This window comes from Salmo salar, chromosome 11 (assembly GCF_965601325.2).
Source record: "Salmo salar chromosome 11, fSalSal1, whole genome shotgun sequence".
NCBI lineage: Eukaryota > Metazoa > Chordata > Actinopteri > Salmoniformes > Salmonidae > Salmo > Salmo salar.
Genome location: NC_138301.1, coordinates 85636589 through 85655512, shown reverse-complemented (window position 1 = coordinate 85655512; position 18924 = coordinate 85636589). Strand labels below are relative to the sequence as shown.

At 47.0% G+C, this 18924-nt stretch overlaps 1 pseudogene; it reads right to left on the bottom strand.

Annotated features, from left to right (window-relative positions):
- Positions 1-5797, bottom strand: part of LOC106563102 (septin-5-like) — an 8543-nt pseudogene extending 2746 nt beyond the window's left edge.
- Positions 5798-18924: the final 13127 nt, after the last annotated feature.

Genomic DNA, 18924 nt, shown 5'->3' with positions numbered 1-18924 from the left:
CGCCATGTTACTGTCGATCACAGCATATTGGAATGCTCTCCTGCAACACACACAGACGGACACCAGCACGCATGCACCAACAATTCAGTTTACAGTAATATTTTGCAAATGCACTGCCACAATATCCATTTTGAAAATTAGCTTCCGATGCTTTCTTAGATTAAGGGATGTTGGTTCAGATAAACTCATCATTGCTCAAATGGAAATTCTGTAATTCAGTAAGCGGTTCGATTTTAGTCTCACCTTGAGTTCCATGCCCTTCTGTTTGGCCTTCTCATCCTCATCAGAGTCACATCTTTATCCCAAACCTAGCTATTTCCTCATGGTCTTGGAGAGAGAGAGGACAGGAGGAGAGGAGTGAGGAACAAACTACTACCACAGTCTATAGACACAGTACATTATTCAGTCCACTGTCCGTTCATGTCATTCCAGGGGAACAATGTTCACCTTGACACACACACCCTGCCTGTTCTTACCCGGTCTTTGAGTTTCCTGATCTCGTTGAATGTAAGGCGGTCAGCTTTAGAGATGAGAGGAACCACGTTCACCTTGTCCTGCAGAGCCTTCATAAATACTACATCTACTGGATGAAGCCTATGGAGAGGGATACACCTGCGTTCAGAGTGTGTGTGTGTGTGTGTGTGTGTTTCCATGTTTGAGTTTGTGTGTGTGAGTCAAATTTAGATGTGTTTAATGTAAAGTTGAAAGTTTAAGCATTAGCTCCATATGGTTGAGATGTGGGGTAAGGTTTGGAATAGGCTTGATTTTAAAAATCAAAAACAAACTTTCTATTGTTTGACTTGAACTTGCACCTTTTGGAATCAGAGGCCGACGCTTATGTCCATCCAACATCCCCGTCCACAACGCCCTCGCAAAACCCAAACCTACTTAAAGGTAACAGCACTCAATGTTGCCCCTAGTGGCCGGTTTCCACATCATCTGCCGACTTCCTCAGACATGGATGTACGTCTGACTTGTATCGCGGGTGACCTGGCTGGTGATATGCTCTGTGTAGTTTCCTTTACTTGTGTAGGTCTGTGTGGAACAGACTGTTGACCAGAGTAGACTTTCCCAAACCAGACAACACACACATACGCACAAAAGCATCAGTCAGCAGCATCAATCAGCACATACGCTATGCGAGTGTGATCATGCATCTCTTACCTAACACCATGAGGGTAAAGTCAAACCCCTTCTTCACTGACATCCTGTGGACCTGGTTGGGGAGGGTAGCAAAACCCACATACTCCTTCTCCTGGAGGGAACACACAGACGCGTACACATAGTTAGAAGCAGGTCAACCCCCCCCCCACACACACACACACCCCCCACCCCCCACCCCCCCACCCCCGTTGCATCACAAGTCCTGAAGGCATGTCCTCTCTCCCCTCACTCCCCTCACTGCTCTGATTTAATAAAACATGAGAGGAATTCTGGGTATGCCCTACTAACACTGACACTGTGCTGGAGGGTTGAGCTGGGGGAGGAGGAGAGCTGAAAGAGTGAATTAGTGATTCCTGCTGTCAGGACTGTAGGAGATACAGCCATCAGCTTTATTAGCTCATCTACTGTGGAATCTTCCAGAACAAAGACTGGATGCCCTGAGGAGATGCAGCTCTGCATCCTGCTCTCGCTGTGTCTGTGTCTGTGTTTGTGTGTGTGTGTGTGTGTGTGTGTTTGTGTGTGCATGTGTGCATACGTACGTGACTGCTCTCTGCTACAATATGACCACAGATCAGAGCATACATTGAGCTCTGTGAGATCATCTGTACTTCTGACTTTTTAGTTACATAAAGGCCTGCGTCATCAAATAAAATGAGATTTTATTTGTCACACGCTTCTGAAACAACAGGTATAGACTAATAGTGAAATGCTTGTTAACGGATCCTTTTCCAACAAAGCTGTTCTCAATGGTGCAGCTGTAGAACTTTGAAGGCCCATTCCAAATCCTTTCAGCCTCCTGAGGGGCAAGAGGTATTGTCGTGCCTTCTTCACAACTGTGTGGGTTGAGGGCCCCTATGTTGATGGTCAGCGTGGTGGATGTGTTGTTGCCTACCCTCATCACCTGGGGGGTGGTCCGTCAGATAGTCCAGTATCCAGTTGCAGAGGGAGGTGTTCAGTCCAAGGGTCCTGAGCGTAGTGATGAGCTTGGAGGGCACTGTGTTGTTGAACGCTGAGCTGTAGTCAATGAACAGCATTCTTACATACAGTGAGGGAAAAAAGTATTTGATCCCCTGCTGATTTTGTACGTTTGCCCACTGACAAAGAAATGATCAGTCTATAATTTTAATGGTAGGTTTATTTGAACATTGAGAGACAGAATAACAACAAAAAAATCCGGAAAAAAACGCATGTCAAAACTGTTATAAATTGATTTGCATTTTAATGAGGGAAATAAGTATTTGACCCCCTCTCAATCAGAAAGATTTCTGGCTCCCAGGTGTCTTTTATATAGGTAATGAGCTGAGATCAGGAGCACACTCTTAAAGGGAGTGCTCCTAATCTCAGCTTGTTACTTGTATAAAAGACACCTGTCCACAGAAGCAATCAATCAATCAGATTCCAAACTCTCCACCATGGCCAAGACCAAAGAGCTCTCCAAGGATGTCAGGGACAAGATTGTAGACCTACACAAGGCTGGAATGGGCTACAAGAGATCACACAGTCGTCCAGAACAGCTAGTGCCTGCATCATGTGGCAGAGGGTTAATAATAAATAGCTAAATAGCTAAATGACTTGGCTGCATTCAACAACACAGAGATAAGCAGGAGAAGATAGGAGGGGGCCTCCTGTAATCCTGTTATAAGAACCTGTGTGAAAATGTTGTGTGAAAAAAGAAGAGGGGGACAGAGAGAGAGAGAGAGAGAGAGAGAGAGAGAGCTATTTGAGACAGAGTGGAGGAGTGTGAGTGAGTGCTGCAGTGTAGTGTCACATCTACAGTATTGAACAGTAGGTAAGCATCTAGAATTAGTAGACCAACTCCCTAGGAGAGCAGCAGGGGAGCTAGGCCTGGAGGAGAGAGGAGGTGGGTGTGGGGATGGGGAACAGAGAGTGGGAGGATAGAGTATAGGGAAAAGGAGAAACAGAAGGAGGATAGTGAGAGAATAAAAGAGACAGAGAGAAAAAGAAAGGACAGAAAGGGAGAGGTTGGAAGAGCGGAAGCCCAGCCATTTCAAGCTGCTGTGTCTCCGCTGGCAGTGCTGAAAGACAATCACATTAGCAGGGGTTGCTATGACGACAGCTAACGACCATTCAAAATTATAGTGGTCAATTTGACGTTTAAAAAATGGCGTCAAATCCTGCACACCCAGCTTTCTCTGGGAGCTTGGAGGTTGGCCAACCCTAGACTAGGGAGCTGTAAGATGAGCAGTGAGCACCTTCACAGACAGCAGCTTGTAAATAGACAGCTACCCACATGAAGATAGAGACACTTATAGAGACACCGGTCTCTGTGATCTATGCACAGCTCTGTGTGTGTGTGTGTGTGTGTGTGTGTGTGTGTGTGTGTGTGTGTGTGTGTGTGTGTGTGTGTGTGTGTGTGTGTGTGTGTGTGTGTGTGTGTGTGTGTGTGTGTGTGTGTGTGTGTGTGTGCTGTGTTGTGTGGACGGGTTTAACTATACTTGTGGGGAACAGAAGTCCCCACAAGAATAGTAAACTAACAAGGTTAAGGGTTAAGGTTAGAATTAGTGTTATGGTTAGAATTAGGGTTAGGGTCAGGAGCTAGGATTAGTTTTAGGGTTAGGATTAGGAGCTAGGGTTAGGGTTAAGGTTATGTTTTCTGGTTAGGGTTAAGGTACGGGTTAGGGGTTAAGGGAAAATAGGATTTTGAATGGGACTGGATTGTGTCCCCCCACAAGGTTAGTTGTACACTGTGTGTGTGTGTGTGTGTGTGTGTGTGTGTGTGTGTGTGTGTGTGTGTGTGTGTGTGTGTGTGTGTGTGTGTGTGTGTGTGTGTGTTGTGTGTCGTGTGTGTGCTTTTGTGTGTGTGATATGATAAGATAAGACAATTCTGTGGTGCCCAGCGTCCTAATTGGGGTCACGGAGTGGAAATGGTCTTTGCTTTTTTCTTTAGTGCCCCAATTGGCTGCTGCTTCCGCCTGCTGCTGCGATAAGACATCATAACAAAAGATAAGTGGCACCATGCAGGCGTAACGTGATCATTCATAACAGGGCAAGGTAATACTTTCTTCAAAGATGCCATAGAGGATGAGATGTTCCTCTCTTTCCCATATTAAAGAGAACGCTTATTTAATATATTTTCGGATGTGGCAATACCATTTCGATTGTAGCCTAATTAAGACATGACTTATGTGGGTAGACAATTACATTTCAACAGCACTTTCTCATAACACAGACAGGCCGTACTCATATGGGCCGACAGGTCCGTTTTAAAACGGTTATAACGGTCGCTCGGGTCTCAGTTCTTGATTGATTGGCGATCAGCTGGAGATATGTGGTACCTGATCTGGCTCTGGATACTATTTGACAGGTAGGCTACAGTAGATGGGGCTGTATCTTTACTATGGAAGAGCTGAGAGAGAGAGAGAGAGAGAGAGAGAGAGAGAGAGAGAGAGAGAGAGAGAGAGAGAGAGAGAGAGAGAGAGTGAGAGAGAGAGAGAGAGAGAGAGAGAGAGAGCATTTAACACAGTGTGTTTGGTGCTACACAATGGTGCTTACAATGAAAAGCTCTTTGAGACCTAGTGAATGTAGGTTAGGCCATTACTGTTGTTCTAGTTGTGACACAGAAAGGAAGTGTTTTGACAGTTACTCAGAGTTGGCCTCTCAGAAATGCCCCTACTCTCCCCCTGGGAACGGATAGAAATGTTTTCAACAATAACATCAAAGGGACTTTGCCTTAGAACTGTACCGATAAGCTACATAGAACTCGCTCTCTCTCTCTCACACACACACACACACACACACACACACACACACACACACACACACACACACACACACACACACGTTTGTTTTACTATCCTTGTGGGGACCAAATAATTGATTCCCATTCAAAATCCAATTTTCCCTAAACCTAACCCTATCTCTTAACCTTAACCCAAAAAAACTGAAACTAACTCTAACTCATAACCCTTAAGTTAACCGCTAACCCTAATTGTAACCCTAAACCCAGGGTTTCCCAAACTCTGTCCTTGGGACCCCAAGGGGTGCACGTTTTTGGTTTTGCCCCATCACTACACAACTAATCGTCAAGCTTTGATCATTTGAATCAGGTGTGTAGTGTTTCGGCTGGCCTTCGTCAGAAAGTACACATGTATGATAATACAATGTCCTCTTTTGAACAGCTTTTTCCAATCAACCCTGATTTGAAGAGGGAGTGGTTACAGAATTCATTAGACAACACCAAGTAAGCAATACTATACACGTTGAACAGTGAAATACTTTAGATATGTTATCAAAAATTCAAATCTAGACTAGAAGCATCAGAACCCCTTGAAAGGTAGTTCTAATCTAGAATATGACTGGGCAAAGTGTTAAGAATAGGAGAGCCATCTATTTTATAGTACACTAGAGCACAGCAAAAATGGACCACAACAGTCTAAAGATAGCTGAGGGCAATAGAGCAATATGTCCACTAGATGACAGCAAAGGGACCTCTCACGACCCTACAGAAAAGGTGAGAAATCCATATCTTCATTTCAACCAGGGTACTTAGTGTTCTGTAGTTTGTAAATCCCAAAACTTTCCCTTTGGTTTAACTGTTTAAGACGGTCCCCTTTTCTAATTGAGGCCGGAACATGATCAATACCCATAGCTTGTAGGGAGGCAGGGTCGCCATGGTGTAAAGACTTGTAGTGCCTTGCCATAGGGTAGTCTTCATTTCCTGTCTGTATGGCGTACTTGTGTTCCGCTAAGCAGTCATGAAGGCGTCTCTTTGTCCGTCCAATGTAGAACGTCTTACACTTGGACATTCCAATCTGTAGATGACATGAATGGTTTTGCAGTTAATGAAATGCTTGACCATTTTAGAAGCTGTGTCAGCAAATTTGTTTTTCTGTGCAATATTTCTGCAGTGGTTGCACTGGTTGCATTTAAACAAGCCCCTGGGTTTGTGGTCTAGCGTCACCAGGAAGATAGCTGTGGACTAATTTGTCATTTAGTGTCGGACATCTCTAATAAGCTTATGACTGGTGGCTCTGGGAAGACTTTGTGTAGTAGCGTATCACTTTGGATGATTCCCAATTCTTTCAGTGTTTCTTTTCATTTTCTCTTCTTCAGATCAAATTTTATTGGTCACATACACATGGTTAGCAGATGTTAACACGAGTGTAGCGAAATGCTTGTGCTTCTAGTTCCGACCGTGCAGTAATATCTAACAAGTAATCTAACAATTTCACAACAACTACCTTATACACACAAGTGTAAAGGAATTAATAACAATATGTACATATAAATATATGGGTGAGCGATGGCCGAACGGCATAGGCAAGATGCAGTAGATGGTATAGAGTACAGTATATACATATGAGATGAGTAATGTAGGGTATGTAAACATTATATAAAGTGCCATTGTTTAAAGTGACTAGTGATACATTTATTACATCCAATTTTTAATTATTAAGTGGCTAGAGATTTGAGTCAGTATGTTGGCAGCAGCCACTCAATGTTAGTGATGGCTGTTTAACAGTCTGATGGTCTTGAGATAGAAGCTGTTTTTCAGTCTCTCGGTCCCAGCATTGATGCACCTGTACTGACCTCGCCTTCTGGATGATAGCGGGGAGAACAGGCAGTGGCTCGGGTGGTTGTTGTCCTTGATCATCTTTTTGGCCTTCCTGTGACATCGGGTGGTGTAGGTGTCCTGGAGGGCAGGTAGTTTGCCCCCGGTGAGGCATTGTGCAGACCTCACTACCCTCTGGAGAGCCTTACGGTTGTGGGTGGAGCAGTTGTGGTACCAGGCGGTGATACAGCCCGACAGGATGCTCTCGATTGTGCATCTGTTAAGGTTTGTGAGTGTTTTTGGTGACAAGCCAAATTTCTTCAGCCTCCTGAGGTTGAAGAGGTGCTGTTGTGCCTTCTTCACCACGCTGTCTGTGTGGGTGGACTATTTCAGTTTGTCCGTGATGGTACGCCGAGGAACTTAAAACTTTCCACCTTCTCCACTACTGTCCCGTCGATGTGGATAGGGGGGTGCTCCCTCTGTTGTTTCCTGCAGTCCACGATCATCTCCTTTGTTTTGTTGACATTAGGTGAGAGGTTATTTTCCTGACACCACACTCCGAGGAACCTCACCTCCTCCCTGTAGGCCATCTCGTCGTTGTTGGTAATCAAGCATACCACTGTAGTGTCGTCTGCAAACTTGATTATTGAGTTGGAGGCGTGCATGGCCACGCCGTCGTTGGTGAACAGGGAGTACAGGAGAGGGCTGAGAACGCACCCTTGTGGGGGTGGGTTAGGGCAGTGTGATTGCGATTGCGTCGTCTGTGGACCTATTGAGGCGGTAAGCAAATTGGAGTGGGTCTAGGGTGTCAGGTAGGGTGGAGGTGATATGATCCTTGACTAGTCTCTCAAAGCACTTCAAGATGACAGAAGTGAGTGCTATGGGACCATAGTCATTTAGCTCAGTTACCTTAGCTTTCTTGAGAACAGGAACAACGGTGGCCCTATTGAAGCATGTGGGAACAGCAGACTGGGATAGGGATTGATTGAATATGTCCATAAACACACCAGCCAGCTGGTCTGCGCATGCTCTGAGGACGCGGCTAGGGATGCAGTCTGGGCCGGCAGCCTTGCGAGGGTTAACACGTTTAAATGTTTTACTCACGTTGGCTGCGGTGAAGGAGAGCCCTCAGGTTTTGGTAGCGGGCCATGACGGTGGCACTGTATTGTTCTCAAAGCGAGCAAGGAAGTTGTTTAGTTTGTCTGGGAGCAAGACATCGGGGTCCGCAATGGGGCTGGTTTTCTTTTTGTAGTCCGTGATTGACTGTAGACCCTGCCACATATCTCTCGTGTCTGAGCCGTTGAATTGTTACTCTACTTGCGGAGGAAATAGCTACACTGTTTGTATTCAGTCATGTTTCCGGTCTCCTTGCCCTGATTAAAAGCAGTGGTTTGCGCTTTCAGTTTTCTGCGAATGCTGCCATCAATCCACAGTTTCTGGTTGGGGAAGGTTTTAATAGTTGCTGTGAGTACAACATCACCGATGCACTTGCTAATAAACTCACTCACCAAATCAGCGTATACATCAATGTTGTTGTCTGATGCTATCCGGAACATATCCCAGTTCACGTGATCGAAGCAATCTTGAAGCGTGGAATCAGATTGGTCAGACCAGTGTTGAACAGACCTGAGCACGGGCGTTTCCTGTTTTAGTTTCTGTCTATAGCCTGGGAGCAACAAAATGGAGTCGTGGTCAGATTTGCCAAAAGGAGGGCGAGGGAGGGCTTTGTATGCGTCGCGGAAGTTAGAGTAACAATGATCCCGAATTTTGCCAGCCCGGGTCGCGCATTCGATATGCTGATAAAATTTAGGGAGACTTGTTTTCAGATTAGCCTTGTTAAAATCCCCAGCTACAATAAATGCAACTTCAGGATATGTGGTTTCCAGTTTACATAGAGTCAAATGAAGTTCTTTCAGGGCCATCGAGGTGTCTGCTTGGGGGGATATACACGACTGTGATTATAATCGAAGAGAATTTTCTTGGTAGATAATGCGGTCGGCATTTGATTGTAAGGAATTCTAGGTCAGGTGAACAAAAGGACTTGAGTTCCTGTATGTTGATATGATCACACCACGACTCGTTAATCATAAGGCATACCGCCCTTCTTCTTACCAGAGAGATGTTTGTTTCTGTCGTCGCGATGCGTGAAGAAACCAGGTGACTGTACCAACTCTGATAACGTATCCGAAGTGAGCCATGTTTCCGTGAAACAGAGAATATTACAATCTCTGATGTCTCTCTGGAAGGTAACCCTTGCTCGGATTTCGTCTACCTTGTTGTCAAGAGACTGGACATTGGCGAGTAGTATACTCGGGAGCGGTGGGCGATGTGCCCGTCTACGGAGCCTGACCAGAAGACCGCTCCGTCTGCCCCTTCTTCGACGCCATTGTTTTGGGTCACCTGCTGGGATCCGATCCATTGTCCTGGGTGGTGGACCCAACAAAGGATCCGCTTTGGGAAAGTCATATTCCTGGTCGTAATGTTGGTAAGTTGACATTGCTCTTATATCTAATAGTTCCTCCCTGCTGAATGTAACAAGACTTAAGATTTCCTGGGGTAACAGTGTAAGAAATAATGCATAAAAAAACAAAATACTGCATAGTTTCCTAAGAACGCGAAGCGAGGCGGCCATCTCTGTTGGCGCCGGATGTAGTGCTGTATTCATTTTTTAAATATATTTTGGGTATTTAACCCCCTTTTCCCCCCCAATTTCGATCTTGTCTCATTGCTGCAACTCCCCAACGGGCTCGGGAGGCGAAGATCGAGTCATTTCGGGCCAAACCGCACTTCTTAACACCCTCCGGCTTCACCCGGAAGCCAGCCGCACCAATGTGTTGGAGGAAACACTGTTCATCTTGATACAATAGTAGCTAAGATGGGGAGAAGTATGTCCATATAAAGCACTGCTCTGTCTTCTTAACAACACTATCAACAAGGCAGATCCTGCAGGCCCTAGTTTTGTCGCATCTTGACTGCTGTTCAGTCGTGTAGTCAGGTGCCACAAAAAAGGACTTTTGCAATTGGAATTGGCTCAGAACAGGGCACACGCCTGGCCCTTGTATGTACACAGAGAGCTAATATTAATAATATGCATGTCAATTTCTCCTGGCTCAAAGAGGAGGAGAGATTGACTTCATCACTACTTGTATTTATGACAGGTATTGACATGTTGAATACACCGAGCTATCTGTCTAAACTACTGGCACACTGCTCGGACACCCAAGACATGCCACAAGAGGTTTCTTCATGGTCCCTAAGTTCAGAACAGACTATGGGAGGCGCACAGTACTACATAGAGCCATGACTACGTGGAACTATATTCCACATCAAGTTACTGCAATCAGTAAAATTAGATTTAAAAAAACACAGATCAAAACATCTTATGAAACAGCGGGGACTGTGAATCAACACAAACAGGCACAGACACATGCACACACACACACACACACACACACACATAACATACACACTATACACACATATACACATGGATTTAGTACTGTATAAACTTCCTCAATTTTGCTGGACCTCATGAACAGAAATCTGTGAATGTATTGTAATGTTTTAAAAATGTTATAAACTGCCTTAATTTTGCTGGACACCAGGAAGAGTAGCTGCTGTCTTGGCAGCAGCTAATGGGGATCCATAATAAATACAAATACAATACCTGACGACCGGGGTCAGCCTGCATGCGCCCGGCCCACCACAAGGAGTTGCTAGAGCGCAATATGCCAAGTAAAGCCCCCCCGGCCAAACCTTCCCTAACCCGGACGACGCTGGGCCAATTGTGCGCCACCCTATGTGACTCCCAATCACGCCCGGTTGTGATACAGCCCGGGATCGAACCCGGGTCTGTAGTGACGCCTCTAGCACTGTGATGCAGTGCCTTAGACCGCTGCGCCACTCAGGAGGCCCAGTGTTGTTTTTTGTAACAAAGTACACTCTCTCTGGTGCATCACAAGTGTTCCGGCCCTTATACCTGCATCTTTCAGGACCTGAGCTCTGTAACCCCGATTCAAGAAGTGATTCTCCAATTCAGCAGATTTGACACTGTAGTCTGTTCCCTGATCACAAATTCTGCGGACTCTTTGGAATTGGCCATATGGAATGTTCTCTTTTAGCCTTTTGGGGTGGAAGCTGTCTGCCCTCAGAATGGTATTCCCATCTGTAGGCTTCCTAAAGATTGATGTGTCCAAATGACCTTGCTCATTTTTACTGATTTCAAGGTCCAAAAAATGAATGTTATCCTTGCTGTTCTCCATAGTTAGATTGATGTTAGGGTTAATGCTGTTAAGGTATTGGTGGAAGGAAATAAGTTAATCTTCTGAGCCAGACCAGAACAGGAAAACATCATCAATATAGCATCCCCACCATATAATCCGGTCAAATAACTTGTTTTTAGAAGGATCCAAAATTAAGTCATTTTCCCATTTACCTAAGTACAAACCAGCATATGAAGGGCTATAGCAAGCTCCCATGGCACATTCTTTGACTTGTTTAAAAATGCGGTCCTGAAAGACAAATACAGTGGCAAGAAAAAGTATGTGAACCCTTAGGAATTACCTGGATTTCTGCATAAATTGGTCATAAAATTTGATCTGATCTTCATCTAAGTCACAACAATAGACAAACACAGTCTGCTAAAACTAATAACACACAAACAATTATACATTTTCATGTCTTCATTGAACACACCGTGTAAACATCCACAGTGCAGGGTGGAAAAAAGTATGTGAATCTTTGGATTTAATAACTGGTTGACCCTCCTTTGGCAGCAATAACCTTAACCAAATGTTTTCTTTAGTTGCGTATCAGACCTGCACAATAGTCAGGAGGAATTTTGGACCATTCCTCTTTACAAAACTGTTTCAGTTCAGCAATATTCTTGGGATGTCTGGTGTGAACCGCTCTCGAGGTCATGCCACAGCATCTCAATCGGGTTGAGGTCAGGACTTTGACTGGGCCACTCCAGAATGCGTATTTTCTTCTGTTGAAGCCATTCTGTTGTTGATTTACTTCTGTGTTTTGGGTTGTTGTCCTGTTGCATCACCCAACTTCTGTTGAGCTTCAGCTGGTGGACAGATAGCCTTCTACATTCTCCTGCAAAATGTTTTGATAAACATGGGAATTCATTTTTCTGTCAATGATAGCAAGCTGTCCAGGCCCTGAGGCAGCAAAGCAGCCCCAAACCATGATGGTCCATCCACTATATTTTACAGTTGGGATGAGGTTTTGATTGATGTCTCGCAAGGCTGCCGGCCCAGACGGCATCCCTAGCCGCGTCCTCAGAGCATGCGCAGACCAGCTGGCTGGTGTGTTTACGGACATATTCAATCAATCTCTATCCCAGTCTGTTGGTCCCACATGCTTCATGAGGGCCTACCGTTGATCCTGTTCCCAAGAAAGCTAAGGTAACTGAGCTAAACGACTATCGCCCCATAGCACTCACTTCCGTCATCATGACGTGTTTTGAGAGACTAGTCAAGGATCATATCACCTCCACCCTACCTGACACCCTAGACCCACTCCAATTTGATTACCGCCCCAATAGGTCCACAGACGACACAATCGCAATCACACTGCACACTGCCCTAACCCATCTGGACAAGAGGAATACCTATGTAAGAATGCTGTTCATCGACTACAGCTCAGCATTTAACACCATAGTACACTCCAAACTCATCATTAAGCTCGAGACCCTGGGTCTCGACCCCGCCCTGTGCAACTGGGTCTTGGACTTTCTGACGGGCCGCCCCAAACAAACTGAAATGGTCCACCCACACAGACAACGTGGTGAAGAAGGCGCAACAGCACCTCTTCAACCTCAGGAGGCTGAAGAAATTTGGCTTGTCACCAAAAACACTCACAAACTTTTACAGATGCACAATCGAGAGCATCCTGTCGGGCTGTATCACCGCCTGGTACCACAACTGCTCCGCCCACAACCATAAGGCTCTCCAGAGGGTAGTGAGGTCTGCTCAATGCCTCACCGGGGGCAAACTACCTGCCCTCCAGGACACCTACACCACCCGATGTCACAGGAAGGCCAAAAAGATTATCAAGGACAACAACCACTTGAGCCACTGCCTGTTCACCCCACTATCATCCAGAAGGCGAGGTCAGTACAGGTGCATCAAAGCTGGGACCGAGAGACTGAAAAACAGCTTCTATCTCAAGGCCATCAGACTGTTAAACAGCCATCACTAACATTGAGTGGCTGCTGCCAACATACTGACTCAAATCTCTAGCCACTTAATAATTAAAAATTGGATGTAATACATGTATCACTAGTCACTTTAAACAATGCCACTTGATATAATGTTTACATACCCTACATTACTCATCTCATATGTATATACTGTACTCTATACCATCTACTGCATCTTGCCTATGCCGTTCGGCCATCGCTCATCCATATATTCATATGTACATATTCTTATTCATTCCTTTACACTTGTGTGTATAAGGTAGTTGTGAAATTGTTAGATTACTTGTTAGATATTACTGCATGGTCGGAAGTAGAAGCACAAGCATTTCGCTACACTCGCATTAAACATCTGCTAACCATGTGTATGTGACCAATAAAATTTGATTTGATTTGATGTTGGTGTGCTGTGCATTTTTTTTCTAGACATAGTGTTGTGTGTTCCTTCCAAACAACACAACTTTAGTTTCATCTGTCCACAGAATATTTTGCCAGTAGCGCTGTGGAACATCCAGGTGCTCTTTTGCGAACTTCAGACGTGCAGCAATGTTTTTTTTGGACAGCAGTGGCTTCTTCCGTGGTGTCCTCCCATGAACACCATTCTTGTTTAGTGTTTTACGTATCATAGACTCGTCAACAGAGATGTTAGCATGTTCCTGAGATTTTTGTAAGTCTTTAGCTGACACTTTAGGATTTTTCTTAACCTCATTGAGCATTCTGCACTGTGCTCTTGCAGTCATCTTTGCAGGATGGCCACTCCTAGGCAAAGTAGCAACAGTGCTGAACTTTCTCCATTTATAGACAGTTTGTCTTACCGTGGACTGATGAACATAAAGGCTTTTAGAGATACTTTTTTAACCCTTTCCAGCTTTATGCAAGTCAACAATTCTTAATCTTAGGTCTTCTGAGATCTCTTTTGTTTGAGGCATGGTTCACAGCAGGCAACTCTTCATGTGCATAGCAATCTCGTCTCATTAATTGGACTCCAGGTTAGCTGACACCTGACTCCAATTAGCTTTTGGAGAAGTCATTAGCCTAGAGGTTCCCATACTTTTTCTTGCAAATGTATGTTATTATTAGGAGTCCATTTAGTCAGTGAAACAATACATTCTGTGGGAGGCATCTCAGTCTCAGACCGGGTACTCAAGAAATGGTGCATAGCTGCCAATCCTTGTTCAAATCAAATCAAATCAAATTGTATTTGTCACATGCTCCGAATACAACAGGTGTAGACATTACTGTGAAATGCTTACTTACAAGCCCTTAACCAACAATGCAGTTTTAAGATAAATACGTGTTAAGAAAAAAAAAAATAATAATGAAAGAGTATCAGTAAAATAACAATAGCGAGGCTATATACAGGGGTTACCAATACAGAGTCAATGTACGTGGGCACCGGTTAGTTGAGGTAATTGAAGTAATATGTACATGTAGGTAGAGTTAGTGACTATGCATAGATAATAAACAGAGTATAGCAGCAGTGTGAAACGGGGGGGGGGCGGGCAATGAAAATAGTCTGGGTAGCCATTTGATTAGCTATTCAAGAGTCGTATGGCTTTGAGGGTAGAAGCTGTCGAGAAGCCTTTCGGACCTAGACTTGGTGCTCCGATACTGCTTGCCATGTGGTAGCAGAGAGAACAGTCTATGACTAGGGTGGCTGGAGTCTTTGACCATTTTTAGGGCCTTCCTCTGACATCACCTGGTATAGAGGTCCTGGATGAAAGGAAGCTTGGCCCCAGTGATGTACTGGGCCATTCGCACTACCCTCTGTACTGCCTTGCGGTCAAAGGCCGAGCAGTTGCCATACCAGTCAGTGATGCAACCAGTCAGGATTCTCCTGCTGCAGAACTTTTTGAGGATCTGAGGACCCATGCCAAATCTTTTCAGTTTCCTGATGGGGAATAGGTATTGTCGTGCCCTCTTCACGACTGTCTTGGTATGCTTGGACCATGATAGTGTGTTGGTGATGTGGACACCAAGGAACTTGAAGCTCTCAACCTGCTCGACTACAGCCACATGGATGAGAATGGGGGCATGCTCTGTCCTCCTTTTCCTGTCATCCAAAATCATCTCCTTTGTCTTAATCACATTGAGAGAGAGGTTGTTGTCCTGGCACCACACGGCCAGGTCTCTGACCTCCTCCCTATTTGCTGTCTCATCGTTGTCGGTGATCAGGCCTACCACTGTTGTGTCATCAGCAAACTTAATGATGGTGTTGGAGTCGTGCCTGACCATGCAGTCATGAGTGAACAGGGAGTACAGGAGGGGCCTGAGCACGCACCCCTGAGGATCCCCACGTTGAGGATCAGCGTGGCGGATGTGTTGTTACCTACCCTTAGCACCTGGGGGCTGCTCGTCAGGAAGTCCAAGATCCAGTTGCAGATGGAGGTGTTTAGTCCCAGGGTCCTTAGCTTAGTGATGAGCTTTGAGGGCACTATGGTATTGAACGCTGAGCTGTAGTCAATGAATAGCATTCTCACATAGGTGTTCCTTTTGTCCAGTTGTGAAAGGGCAGTGTGGAGTGCAACAGAGATTGCATCATCTGTGGATCTGTTGATGCGTATGCAAATTGGAGTGGGTCTAGGGTTTCTGGGATAATGGTGTTGATGTGAGCCATGACCAGCCTTTCAAAGCATTTCATGGCTACAGACGTGAGTGCTATGGGTCAGTAGTCAATTATGCAGGTTACCTTAGTGTTCTTGGGCACAGGGACTATGGTGATCTGCTTGAAACATGTTGGTATTACAGACTCAGACAGGGAGAGGTTGAAAATGTCAGTGAAGACACTTGCCAGTTGGTCAGCACATGCTTGGAGTACATGTCCTGGTTGACCTTTTTAAAGGTCTTACTCTCATCGGTTATGGAGAGCGTGATCACACGGTTGTCCGGAACAGCTGATGCTCTCATGCATGTTTCAGTGTTACTTGCCTCGAAGCGAGCATAGAAGTAATTAAGCTCATCTGGTAGGCTTGTGTCACTGGGCAGCTTGCGGCTGTGCTTCCCTTTGTCATCTGTAATAGTTTGTAACCCTGCCACATCCGACGAGCATCAGAGCCAGTTTAGTACGATTCAATCTTAGTCCTGTATTGATGCTTTGCCTGTTTGATGGTTCATCGGAGAGCATAGTAGGATTTCTTGTAAACTTCCGGGTTAGAGTCCCGCTCCTTGAAAGCGGCAGCTCTAACCTTTAGCTCAGTGCGGTTGTTGCCTGTAATCCATGGCTTCTGGTTGGGGTATGTATGTACAGTCACTGTGGGGATGACGTCATCGATGCACTTATTGATGAAGCCAGTGACTGATATGGTGTACTCCTCGATGCCATCGGAAGTATCCCGGAACATCTTCCAGTCTGTGCTAGAAAAACTGTCCTGTAGCTTAGCATCTGCTTCATCTGAACGCTTATTAATTGACTGAGTCACTGGTGATTCCTGCTTTAGTTTTTGCTTGTAAGCAGGAATCAGGAGGATAGTATTATGGTCAGATTTTCCACATGGAGGGCGAGGGAGATCTTTGTATGCGTCTCTGTGTGTGGAGTAAAGAGTTGTCTAGAGTTGTTTTTCCTTTTGTTCATGTTCATTGGTGGTGTATAGAGGTCACATCCATGGTGACTAAAAAGGAAGCTGTACCTATATAGTGTCACGTCCTGACCAGCAGAGGGTGTAATTGTGTTAGTTTTGGTCAGGATGTGGCAGGGGGTTTTGTGTGTGTGAATGGTTGTGTTGGTGATTGGGACTCCCAATTGAAGGCAGGTGTGTTGAGTTGCCTTTGATTGGGAGTCCTATATAGGAGTGTGTGTTTTTCTTTGGGGTTGTGGGTAGTTGTTTGTGAGCACTGCGTTTGTGAGCCTGCTACACTGTTGCCGTCGTGAGTATTTGTTTATTGTTTTGCCTGTGGATGCTTTACTTAAGTTTATTAAAAGAAACTATGAGTATCCACATTCCCGCTGTGCCTTGGTCCATTCTTGACGACGGTTGTTACAGAACTACCCACCACAAAAGGACCAAGCAGCGGAAGCGGAAGGAGCCACAGGAGTACAACTTGATGGACCAATGGACATGGGAGCAAATCCTGGACGGAGAGGGACCATGGACTCAGGCTGGGGATTATCGCCCTCCGCAGTGGGAGATTGAAGCGGCGAGAGCGGAGAGGCGATTCTATAAGAAGAGAGAGCGCAACGAACAAGTGGAGGCAGCCATGAGAGCGGAGGCAGCAGGTAAAGGGAGTGAACGTTATGCTGGAACACGGCTGGTGAGGAAGCCGGAGAGGCACCCCCAATAATTTTTTTGGGGGGGGCACACGGGTAGTTTGGCTAGGCCAAGGAGGAGCCGTAAGCCAGCTACCCGTGATTACATGGAGGAGCGTATGAGGTGGAGGGCGCCATGTTTCGCTGAGGTGCGCACTATCTTGCCTATACGTACGCACAGCCCAGTCCGCCCTGTACCAGCGCCCCGCAAGTGCCAGGGCGAGGTGAGCATCGAGCCGGAAGGGGTGATGCCAACCCTGCACTCAAGACTGCCAGTGCGCCTCTACAGTCCGGTGTTTCCCGCTATACGCACTAGCATGGAGGTGCGTGTCTCCAGGCTGGCACGTCCAGTACCAGCCCCACGCATCAGGCGTCTAGTGCGTCAGCCCAGCCTCGCCACTCAGGAGTCGCCAGAGCTGTCCGCCAGTCAAGAAGCGCCAGAGCTGCCCGCCAGTCAAGAGTCACCAGAGCTGCCCGCCAGTCAAGAGTCACCAGAGCTGCCCGCCAGTCAAGAGTCACCAGAGCTGCCCGCCAGTCAAGAGTCACCAGAGCTGCCCGCCAGTCAAGAGTCGCCAGAGCCGCCCGCCAGTCAAAAGTCGCCAGAGCCGCCCGCCAGTCAAGAGCCGCCAGAGCGGCCCGACTGCCCGGAGCAGCCAGAGTGGCCCGGCTGCCCGGAGCTGCCAGAGTGGCCCGACTGCCCGGAGCTGCCAGAGTGGCCCGACTGCCCGGAGCTGCCAGAGTGGCGCGACTGCCCGGATCTGCCAGGGTGCCCCGCTTGTCCTCCGGTCCAGCCCGAGTGGCCCGCCTGTCCTCCGGTCCAGCCCGAGTGGCCCGCCTGTCCTCCGGCCCAGCCCGAGTGGCCCGCCTGTCCTCTGGCCCAGCCCAAGTGGCCCGCCTGTCCTCCGGCCCAGCCCGAGTGGCCCGCCTGTCCTCCGGCCCAGCCCAAGTGGCCCGAGTGGCCCGCCTGTCCTCCGGTCCAGCCCGAGTGGCCCGAGTGGCCCGCCTGTCCTCCGGCCCAGCCCGAGTGGCCCGCCTGTCCTCCGGCCCAGCCCGAGTGGCCCGCCTGTCCTCCGGCCCAGCCCGAGTGGCCCGACTGTCCTCCGGCCCAGCCCGAGTGGCACGCCTGTCTTCCGGCCCAACCAGAGTGGTCCGTCTGCCAGGGTCAGCCCGAGTGGCCCGTCTGCCCGGCGCAGCTATCGGCGCCACCAAAGTGGGCGACGCCGAAGGTGGAGCGAGGTCCACGTCCTGCACCTGAGCCACCTCCAGGATAGGTGGGTTGGGGAGGGAGGGTGTAGCACAGTGCCGTCGGTGACGGCAGCCACCCTCCCTTCCCTCCCTTATTGTTTAGGGGGATATTTTTTTGTTTTGGGGGTTTGTTTTTTCTTTTAGGTGCATTCCGGGGTCTGCACCTTGAGGGGGGGGGGGGGTACTGTCACGTCCTGACCAGCAGAGGGTGTAATTGTGTTAGTTTTGGTCAGGATGTGGCAGGGGGTTTTGTGTGTGTGAATGGTTGTGTTGGTGATTGGGACTCCCAATTGAAGGCAGGTGTGTTGAGTTGCCTTTGATTGGGAGTCCTATATAGGAGTGTGTGTTTTTCTTTGGGGTTGTGGGTAGTTGTTTGTGAGCACTGCGTTTGTGAGCCTGCTACACTGTTGCCGTCGTGAGTATTTGTTTATTGTTTTGCCTGTGGATGCTTTACTTAAGTTTATTAAAAGAACAGGCCACATTCCCGCTGCGCCTTGGTCCATTCTTGACGACGGTTGTTACATATAGTTAAATTCCTTAATTTTGTTCAAATTG